We start from the raw sequence: 8,681 nt of genomic DNA, 5'->3' as shown, positions 1-8,681 counted from the left end.
GGGAGAAGTTTGAAAAAGCTTGAGTTTCTTATGATCATTTTCTGATCTCTCTGAGCAGTTACCTGTGTCCCTTTGATTTCGACCACTTTAGATGGCTGCGGGTCATAAGGAGGAGTGAGCTTGTTCGACGGAGGCTGTCTACACAGTACCCGATCTCCGACTTCGAGGTTGTGGGGTCTCGCATGTCTGTGTTCATCTGCGTGAATCTTGTGCTACTTTCGATTTTCGTAATCCTTGTGTTGCCATGCCGGTGGCACGTTATTGGTGTCTGCGGAATTGGGAAGGAGGTAGCCCATAGGTCTTCCAAAGAGGAGTTCGAAGGGCGTTTTCCCTGTCGTTGAGTGAGGTGTTGCCCTATAGGCCATTAGAAATTTGCTCAATTCGGAAGTCCACGTAGAGTTTTCCAACGTTGTCGTCTGTAGAAACCGTTTAAGTGTGCGGATGAATCGTTCGACCTCACCGTTCGCTTGCGGACAGCAAGGCGTGATGCGCGGATGGTGAAATCCTAGAGAGTCAGCGAAGTTTTTGAAGTCAAGGCTTTGGAATGGAGGCCCGTTATCCGATTTGACGACCTTAGGAATCCCAAAGGTACTGAAGATCTTCATAAGGTTGGTGATGACAGTTGGGGCCGCTAACGATGATAATACCGCCACGAGGGGGTAGCGTGATGTATCATCCATTAGGACCATTATGTATTTGCCGTTAGGGAAAGGCCCCGCGAAGTCAAGTGAGAGCGCCTCCCAAGGTTGATTTGGCTTCGATGGAATCGCGACGGGGTCAGAGGGTTGATGTTGGATGGTTGCCTGACACGCCATACATTTTTTAAGAGTAGTTTGTACCATGGTGTCTAGGTGGGGAAACCATACTTTTCGCTTCATGAGCGCTTTCGTTTTAGAGATGCCCTGGTGCCCAATGTGAGCGAGACATATCGCCTGTTGCTGGAGAGCAGCCGGTAGAACGAGGCAATTTCCTTTCAGTAGTAGGCCGCTGTCTGTCAGAGAGAGCTCGTGCTGTACGGATATAAACTCTCTGAGTGCTGGGTCGTTCCACCTGGCAGGATTGCTGAGGGCAGCGATCACCTTTTGTAAATGAGGGTCGTTTAAAGTGGCGGCAGCTACTTCTGCACGAGTCATGACTTTGAGAATGTTGTGGTGGGCAATGAAGTTGACATATGCATTAGCGCTATGAGCCAGGCGGGCATCAGCAGGAGAGCTCGGCATGGGATGGCGAGACAGGTAATCCGAGGGGTTGTTGATTCCACACGTGTGCTCCACTCTGAAATTGTGTTGTTGGATTCTCAACACGAGGCGTTCAATTCGTGCAGACGGACACGCCCGTGGGTTGGTGACAGGGTTGTAAAAGTTACTTCAAAATTGTACCTAAGATACAGTTACAGTTACTCATACGAAAATGTACCTAGGTGCGTATCTAGCTACTCGCTTAAAAATGTACCTAGGTACAGGTACAGTTACTTCAAAGATATTTTTTATTTTCACGTCAAGTATTTTTTTCAAATTTGTCACATTATTATCTGAAGTAAATCCTTTGTATGCTGGGATGTACACAGAAACAAGTTTGATAAACGTGCTTTATTGATGTCAATGTTTTAAGGAAGGAAGATAATATTTTAACGCGAGCGCGTTTAGGAGCTCGTGTCACAGAAAATCCGTCGGATGTCGGTGGCGTCGGTGGCGTGATGGGAAATTCCTGAATGGTCGATAGGTTTCAGGGCGCCGAAAATACACAAGGACAAGATACAAGAAAGGAGACGTGAACAAGGCGCACTCGCAACTAGCGTTTATGAAAAAAACACTCTCTTATATACTCATGGCAAACAACACAGTCATACTACACAGTCATACTACGTCCGGTGTAGCCCCCTTCGTAGAAAAGTGTGCTCTTTTGCCGATAGTGACACAGACGTGTCACTAATGCAGTCCTTGCCTTTTTCTTTTATTTCGAAGGCCTCGTGCAGCTCCCTCGATATCCGATCGGCGTATCTGGCCAAAAACCTTGTGTCACTAAATGACGGTGTGCAGGAGCAACGGCTGCAGTGCGTGGCGAGGTGTCCCGACGGGGTAGCCCGTGCGAACGGTAGAACACCGGTTCGCACAAGCCCCTGTTCGAGTCTGTCAGAGAGTGCATTGAACGAAACGGTGTTCTACCGTTCCAAGCCTCTTGTGGCATTTCCGTTGATCATTTTTTGGAACTTTTGGCATTTTACCTAGAGAGCATGTTTGTCCCTTTTGAGGGAGAGATGTATGTGCAGAAAAGGGGAATATGCATCGGGTCTTGTGTTGCGCCGATACTGTCCAATATTTTTTTAAGTGTGTGCGGGAGAAAGATAGCCGAGAAGTTGGGCGACGCGAACCGGTGTCGCATCTTCAGATATGTGGACGACTTTCTTGTCCTCGGCAGACCCGCTGACGCACCGAGCTGCGGGGTTGAAGAAGTGCTTGACATATTTAGGTCATGCGGGGATGGGTTGTCGTTCACGCATGAAGAGCCAGTGAACGGGCATATACAGTTCTTGGACCTTAGGCTAAGTCTTGAAGAAAATCACATATGCTGGACATATGAGCCACGCTCTAAGAAGGGCATCCTTCCGTTCGGCTCGGCCCATTCGAAACTTGTAAAAAGAGGAATTGCATCTAGTTGTCTCGAGGCGTCACAAAGAAGATCATGTGCACACACCGCTCAAGCGAGCTTCACGAGACAGGTAGCGAGGTTGCAAAAAGCGGGCTACCCGCAGAGAGTTCTAGTGGATGTAGCGGACACCCTAATAAAAAAGTTTAAAGGTACACGGAGGCAGCCCCGTGAAAGAGCAGCAGTGAGGCCGGTGGAAATCCCCTATGTACACTCACTAACCCACAATCTTAAAAAGGTTGCTGATAGGTACGATGTGCCTATTGTGTTCTCCGCACCAAACAAACTATCGAGACTGTGTCGCAGAATCAACAATCCCCGTGAGTCCGCATATCCTTGCAATACGAAGCACCGCAACAGGTACACGGAATGTGCCACGGGCGTCATATAGGAAATCCCCACGTCATGGGGATCATCGTACATTGGCTAAACGGGCAGATGCTTTAATGATCGCGCCCACGAACATGCTGCGGCTACACGGGCTACCCTGTCGGGACACCTCGCCACGCACTGCAGCCGTTGCTCCTGCACACCGTCATTTAGTGACACAAGGTTTTTGGCCAGATACGCCGATCGGATATCGAGGGAGCTGCACGAGGCCTTCGAAATAAAAGAAAAAGGCAAGGACTGCATTAGTGACACGTCTGTGTCACTATCGGCAAAGGAGCACACTTTTCTACGAAGAGGGCTACACCGGACGTAGTATGACTGTGTAGTATGACTGTGTTGTTTGCCATGAGTATATAAGAGAGTGGTTTTTTCATAAACGCTAGTTGCGAGTGCGCCTTTTTCACGTCTCCTTTCTTGTATCTTGTCCTTGTGTATTTTCGGCGCCCTGAAAGTTATCATGAACCAACTAGCCCAGATTGCCATTCTAATGGTCGATAGGGTTGTGACATCACAGCTACCTGACTTCGCGCGGGAATTTCAAACAACCCACAACGCTCATGTGAAATGTGACGTCACGCGTGTAATGAAGGTGGTTAAAGACACACAAATTAATGGTCGCCGCATGTTCCAAATGATCCCACTTCATAAACTAACTCATTTGCCTTAAAGAAAAATTTAAAGAATTTACGCAGGATCGCACACACGACCCTTCGGTTGCGAGCCAGACATGCTACCGACTAGGCAACGGAGGGCTTGGGAATGGCACTGCGATCCTGCCGTCATTGGAGTGCCTCGATGTCTGTCTGTGTCAGGGTAAAGGCATTATGGCATTGAGTGTTGTCTGCGCGTGCCGAGCAAGCACATAAATATACCTTGCGGGGTAAATTGGCACCAAAGCACTGGCAAAAGCTCCTCGATCGCACCGGGAGTGTTGTATCATAAGAATTTGGTCGTTGTGTGACTCAAGAGCATGAGAAGCGATTGAGAAGGCCATGCGAACGGGGCCCGATAACCCTATCGCGTTCAACTCTTAAAGGCGCAGATTAATCGTCCTCCCAGTTTTTTTTTCTTCACAAACATTTTCAGTTTTGTAAAGTGCAAAATTTTAGTTCGATTTATTGCATGGAAAAACTATGTGATGTTAACTTGCTTTACGACTGTAATTATAATTTATTTTCAGTTACATGTTATATTGTATTTCTATGATTTTGACGAAGTGAATAGAAAAGTACCTGTAAAAAGTGACTTCACTTAGTTACAAGTTACTGGAAAATGTACCTAAGATACAGATACAGATACTGAGAAATGAAAGTACCTAGGTTTGTACCTCAGGTACAACAAAAGTACCTAGATCCTGATTTACAGTTACTTGTACCTAGGTACTTTACAACCCTGGTTGGTGAGGATGGAGACAAGGGGTCTGTGGTCTGTGCGAATGAGAAAGTTGTTACCGTAAAAATACAGATGAAAGTGCTCTGTCCCCCAGACAACTGCAAGCAATTCACGTTCAATCTGAGAGTACTGTGCTTCAGTGGGGGTCAAAGCCCGACTAGCATATGCGACAGTCTCGGTGTTGTTGCCTTCCTTCTGTGCTAGGATGGCACCAAGGCCAACAGGCGACGCGTCGACCGTGAGAATTATTTCTTTTGTACCATCAAAAAAGACAAGGTTGGGGATTTCAGACAGCTTTTCTTTCAGCGTATCCAAAGTACCTTGCTCTTCTGGTCTCCACACCCACTTGGTGTTCTTTTTTGTGAGAAGCCGAAGAGGGTATGTTATATTAGCAAGGTTAGGTAGGAAGCGTCCGCTGTAATTTATTGTACCAAGCAGACTTTGAACTTCATGAGCGTTGGCAGGGGCCGGCATTTTTTTTAGTGCTGCAATCTTCTGGGGGTCTGTTCTGATTCCAAAAGCAGAGAAAATGTGACCGAAAAAACAGAGTTCTTTTTGTGCGAAGAGACATTTTCTTGAATTGACTGTGAGGCCGTTCTCTGTCAACCCTTCGAGAGTTGCCTGGAGAGCCTGATCATGCTCATCCTTTGTCTTGCCAAACACAAGTATATCATCACTGATGTTGAGGACGTCAGGTATGCCGTTGAGTACTTGACGGATGGTTTCCTGGAAAACCTCGGCAGCTGCATTAATTCCAAACATAAGTTGTTCGTAGCGGTACAGTTTGTTGTGTGTTGCAAATGTTGTGATTGTTCTCGATTCGTTATCAAGTTCTAGTTGGTGGTACCCATCTTTTAGATCAAACTTGGTGAAGAGTGTTGATCCGTTCAGCGCTGTGATCACGTCGTGGATGGTAGGGCAGACGTGCCTCTCGCGAAGAATGGCCCTATTCGCACATTTCATGTCGATGCATAGGCGAATGTCCTCTGGACTGTGCGGCTTTGGCACAATTACGACTGGAGATACCCATGGAGTAGGTCTGGTTGCTTCCTCGATGATATCAAGGGCCAAGAGCTGGCTTATCTTTCCTTCTACTTTGCTTCGGACAGCAAAAGGGATTCTGCGATGGGGCTGAGCAACCGGGGCAATGGCTTTGTCAATGTGAAGGTGTACTTGGAGGTTTTTTAGTTTGCCTACACCCGCACACAACTCGGGAAAAGCAGCGAGTGGGGTCTCGAGCAAGTTTGGAGGCACTTCTCCATTCGAGCGTGCATCTTTCTGTGAGTGTCCTTGGATGGCGTAAGTGACTTGGATGAAGCCCAGTCTATTTGCAGCAGCGAAGCTCAACAGTGACTTTACGGTTCCCTCTATTACGAATAAGTCTTCTGTTGTGTCGTTGTCCCTGAACTTCAGCGTGACACTGAGCTTTCCTATGATTGGTAGCGGAGCATCCGATCCATACGCGTAAATACGCGTGCCTGCTTGTTGGAGTTTTGCGAGTGCTTCAAGCTTGTTAAGGGTAGAGGTTCCAATGACCGATACTGAAGCACCTGTGTCAATAAGGATTATTACAGGGGTGTTGTTAACCTGCAGATGAACCTCTGAGAGGTTTTGGTGAGAAATTTGTGATATAGTTCCGACAGCATAAACGCTCTCGTCGGAGTCAGAATCACGAGAAATCTGGAAGATAGGCGTGGTGATCGGCACACCTTGCCAGTGTCCTTTTCTGCCACATGCTTTGCAAGAGGCAGATTTGGCGGGGCAGTTTACTTGTCCTCCCTCGTGGGGCCAGTGAGCACCACAGTGGAAACACTGGGGAGGCGAGACGTAGGTGTGTTGTTGTGCGCTGCCTCCATATTTCAGACGGGAAGAGAAGCAGCGAGGTTGTTGTGCATTTCTGGATGTGCCTGCATGGCCGTAGCGAGGCTGTCCAGAGATTGCTCGAACCGTGGTCGTTGTTGACGACCCTTCCATGGCAGTCGTTGCTCGGTTGACATCCTCGAGGAGTCGAGCCTGATTCAAAAGTGATGGAAGGTTAAGGTCTTGCCTTAGGGCTACTCGTCGTAGGCGTGAAGATGTCGTTGCAAATATGATCTCGTTCTTGATTTCCTCGTCGGCGTTCGCGAAACCGCAAATGCGGGCAAGCAGTCGAAGCCGGATCGAGAATTGGCCGACAGATTCGCCCTCGAGTTGCTTTGCCTGACGAAATTGAAAGACCTCGAAAGTGGTGTTCATGCGAGGATTGAAGTATCCGTCAAGTTTGTCCTTGAGATATTGGTATGTGTTTCTGGTCGTTACGGAAGGTGTATCAGCGTCTGGCGTCGTACTTGATGTGGGACCACTCTGCTGGTCAGGAAGGGTCTCGGAGAGTTCATGGACACGTTCCCCCGCATAGTGGAGCAGGAGAGAACGCTTGCGTGCGTCATTCTTCACATCGAAAGCGATGAGGAAGTTTTCAAAGCGAGTGATCCACTTTCGCCATTCGGTGCCGATATTAGTTGGGTCAGTGGCATCCAAGTCAAAAGGGGGCAGTGAGGTTGGAATCAGGGTCATCGTTAGTGGAGAACAGTAGGCTTGGCTGTGAAGCTAGCGCCTTGTGATATAGCGGCGGCGCGCTGCGAGGTCGTGGAGGGTGGACACTTGCCAGAACAGTGGCTGAAGACTGCCTAACACATCCTCGTCGCCAATGTAGCGTTGCAAGTGTGCTGAACAAACAGAGCGCTACCGCGGCGGGCAGAATAAGAATCGGGCAGCCATTCCCATTCCCTGGCTTTATTCTACATCCTCTTCTTCGTCCCCGCCGCTATATACGGTGGTCACGCGCAAACATAAAATCTACATCACTACACTGGGGTCCGACAAAATTTTGTAGCATAGGTGAGGCTAAGCAGCTGTCGCCTTTTTTCAAGCGACATTTCATGACAGTCAACATACAAGTTAAGTACAGGAGAGGTGGGAAGAGCACCAAATGCCAAACGCAGCCCAAGGTGATGTACTGGATTGAGCATTTTTAAAGCACACGGTCTCGCAGAAGCGTAGGCAATTGATCCATAATCAAGGCGGGATCGAATGAGAGAAGAATATAGACGAATGAGACATTTCTTATCCGAGCCCCACGACTTGTGCGAAAGAACTTTGAATATGTTCGATGCCTGCGGAGTTTTTTGCTTGAGCTGTTTGAGATGCGACACAAAGGTAAGTTTACGGTCGAAAGTAACTCCTAGAAATTTGTGCTCCGTTTTGACAGCAATGTTGTTTCCATTTAAAAGAAGTGTAGGGTCTAAACAGAGGCCACGCCATAAAGAAAAAGGAACACAAACAGTTTTCTCCGGAGAGAACCTAAAACCATTCTCATCAGCCCATATAGTCATTTTATTTATGGCCAGTTGTAGCTGCCGCTCACAGCTAGACATATTACATGACGGTACAGATATCTGAATGTCATCGACATATAGCGAGTAAGATACCGAAGGAGGAATGACTTTACTAAGAGAGTTTATTGTTATTGCAAAGAGTGTGACGCTTAGGACTCCGCCCTGAGGAACACCATTCTCTTGAACAAACCAGTCTGATAAAGTTGCTCCCAACCGAACTCGAAAAGTGCGTTTACACAAAAAGCTCTTTATACACTGAAGCATTCTACCGCGTATTCCGTACATAGAAAGGTCGTGCAAGATGCCATACTTCCAAGTGGTGTCATAGGCCTCGTCCAGATAAAAAGAAAAAAAAAAAAACAGATACACAGTGCTGCCTGTTGACGAATGCCTCGCGCACAAATGTCTCCAGCCGCACTAACTGTCTGTTGTAGAGCGTTCAGGCCGACGGCCACACTGAGTGATATCTAAGATATTATGCTGCTCGAGAAAATAAATAAGACGCCTGTTAATTAATCTTTCAAAGGTTTTCCCCAGACAACTTAACAATGCTATTGGTCTGTAACTTGCAGGGAGGGAAGGGTCTTTGCCAGGTTTCACCAGCGGTATAACTTCAGCCCGCTTCCATTCAACAGGGAAGTAGGCATCACACCACAGGCCATTGAAGTACGTGAGAAGAGCACTGAGTGACTTTTTAGATAAGTGTCGAACCATGTCGTAGTGAATTCCATCAGGACCGGAGGCAGAATTCTTGCGGGAGTTGAGAGCCACTTCGAGCTCAACCATTGTAAATGGCCGATTGTAAGGTGCAGACGCTCCCCCTGTGAAGCAGAGCCTCGTCTTATTCATGCTTGCCTTACGCTTCAGGAATGCTGGAGA

This window comes from Ixodes scapularis, unplaced genomic scaffold (assembly GCF_016920785.2).
Source record: "Ixodes scapularis isolate PalLabHiFi unplaced genomic scaffold, ASM1692078v2 PGA_scaffold1__304_contigs__length_218370807, whole genome shotgun sequence".
Lineage (NCBI taxonomy): Eukaryota > Metazoa > Arthropoda > Arachnida > Ixodida > Ixodidae > Ixodes > Ixodes scapularis.
The sequence above is the reverse complement of the archived record's forward strand: the minus strand, read 5'-3'. Positions refer to the sequence as shown.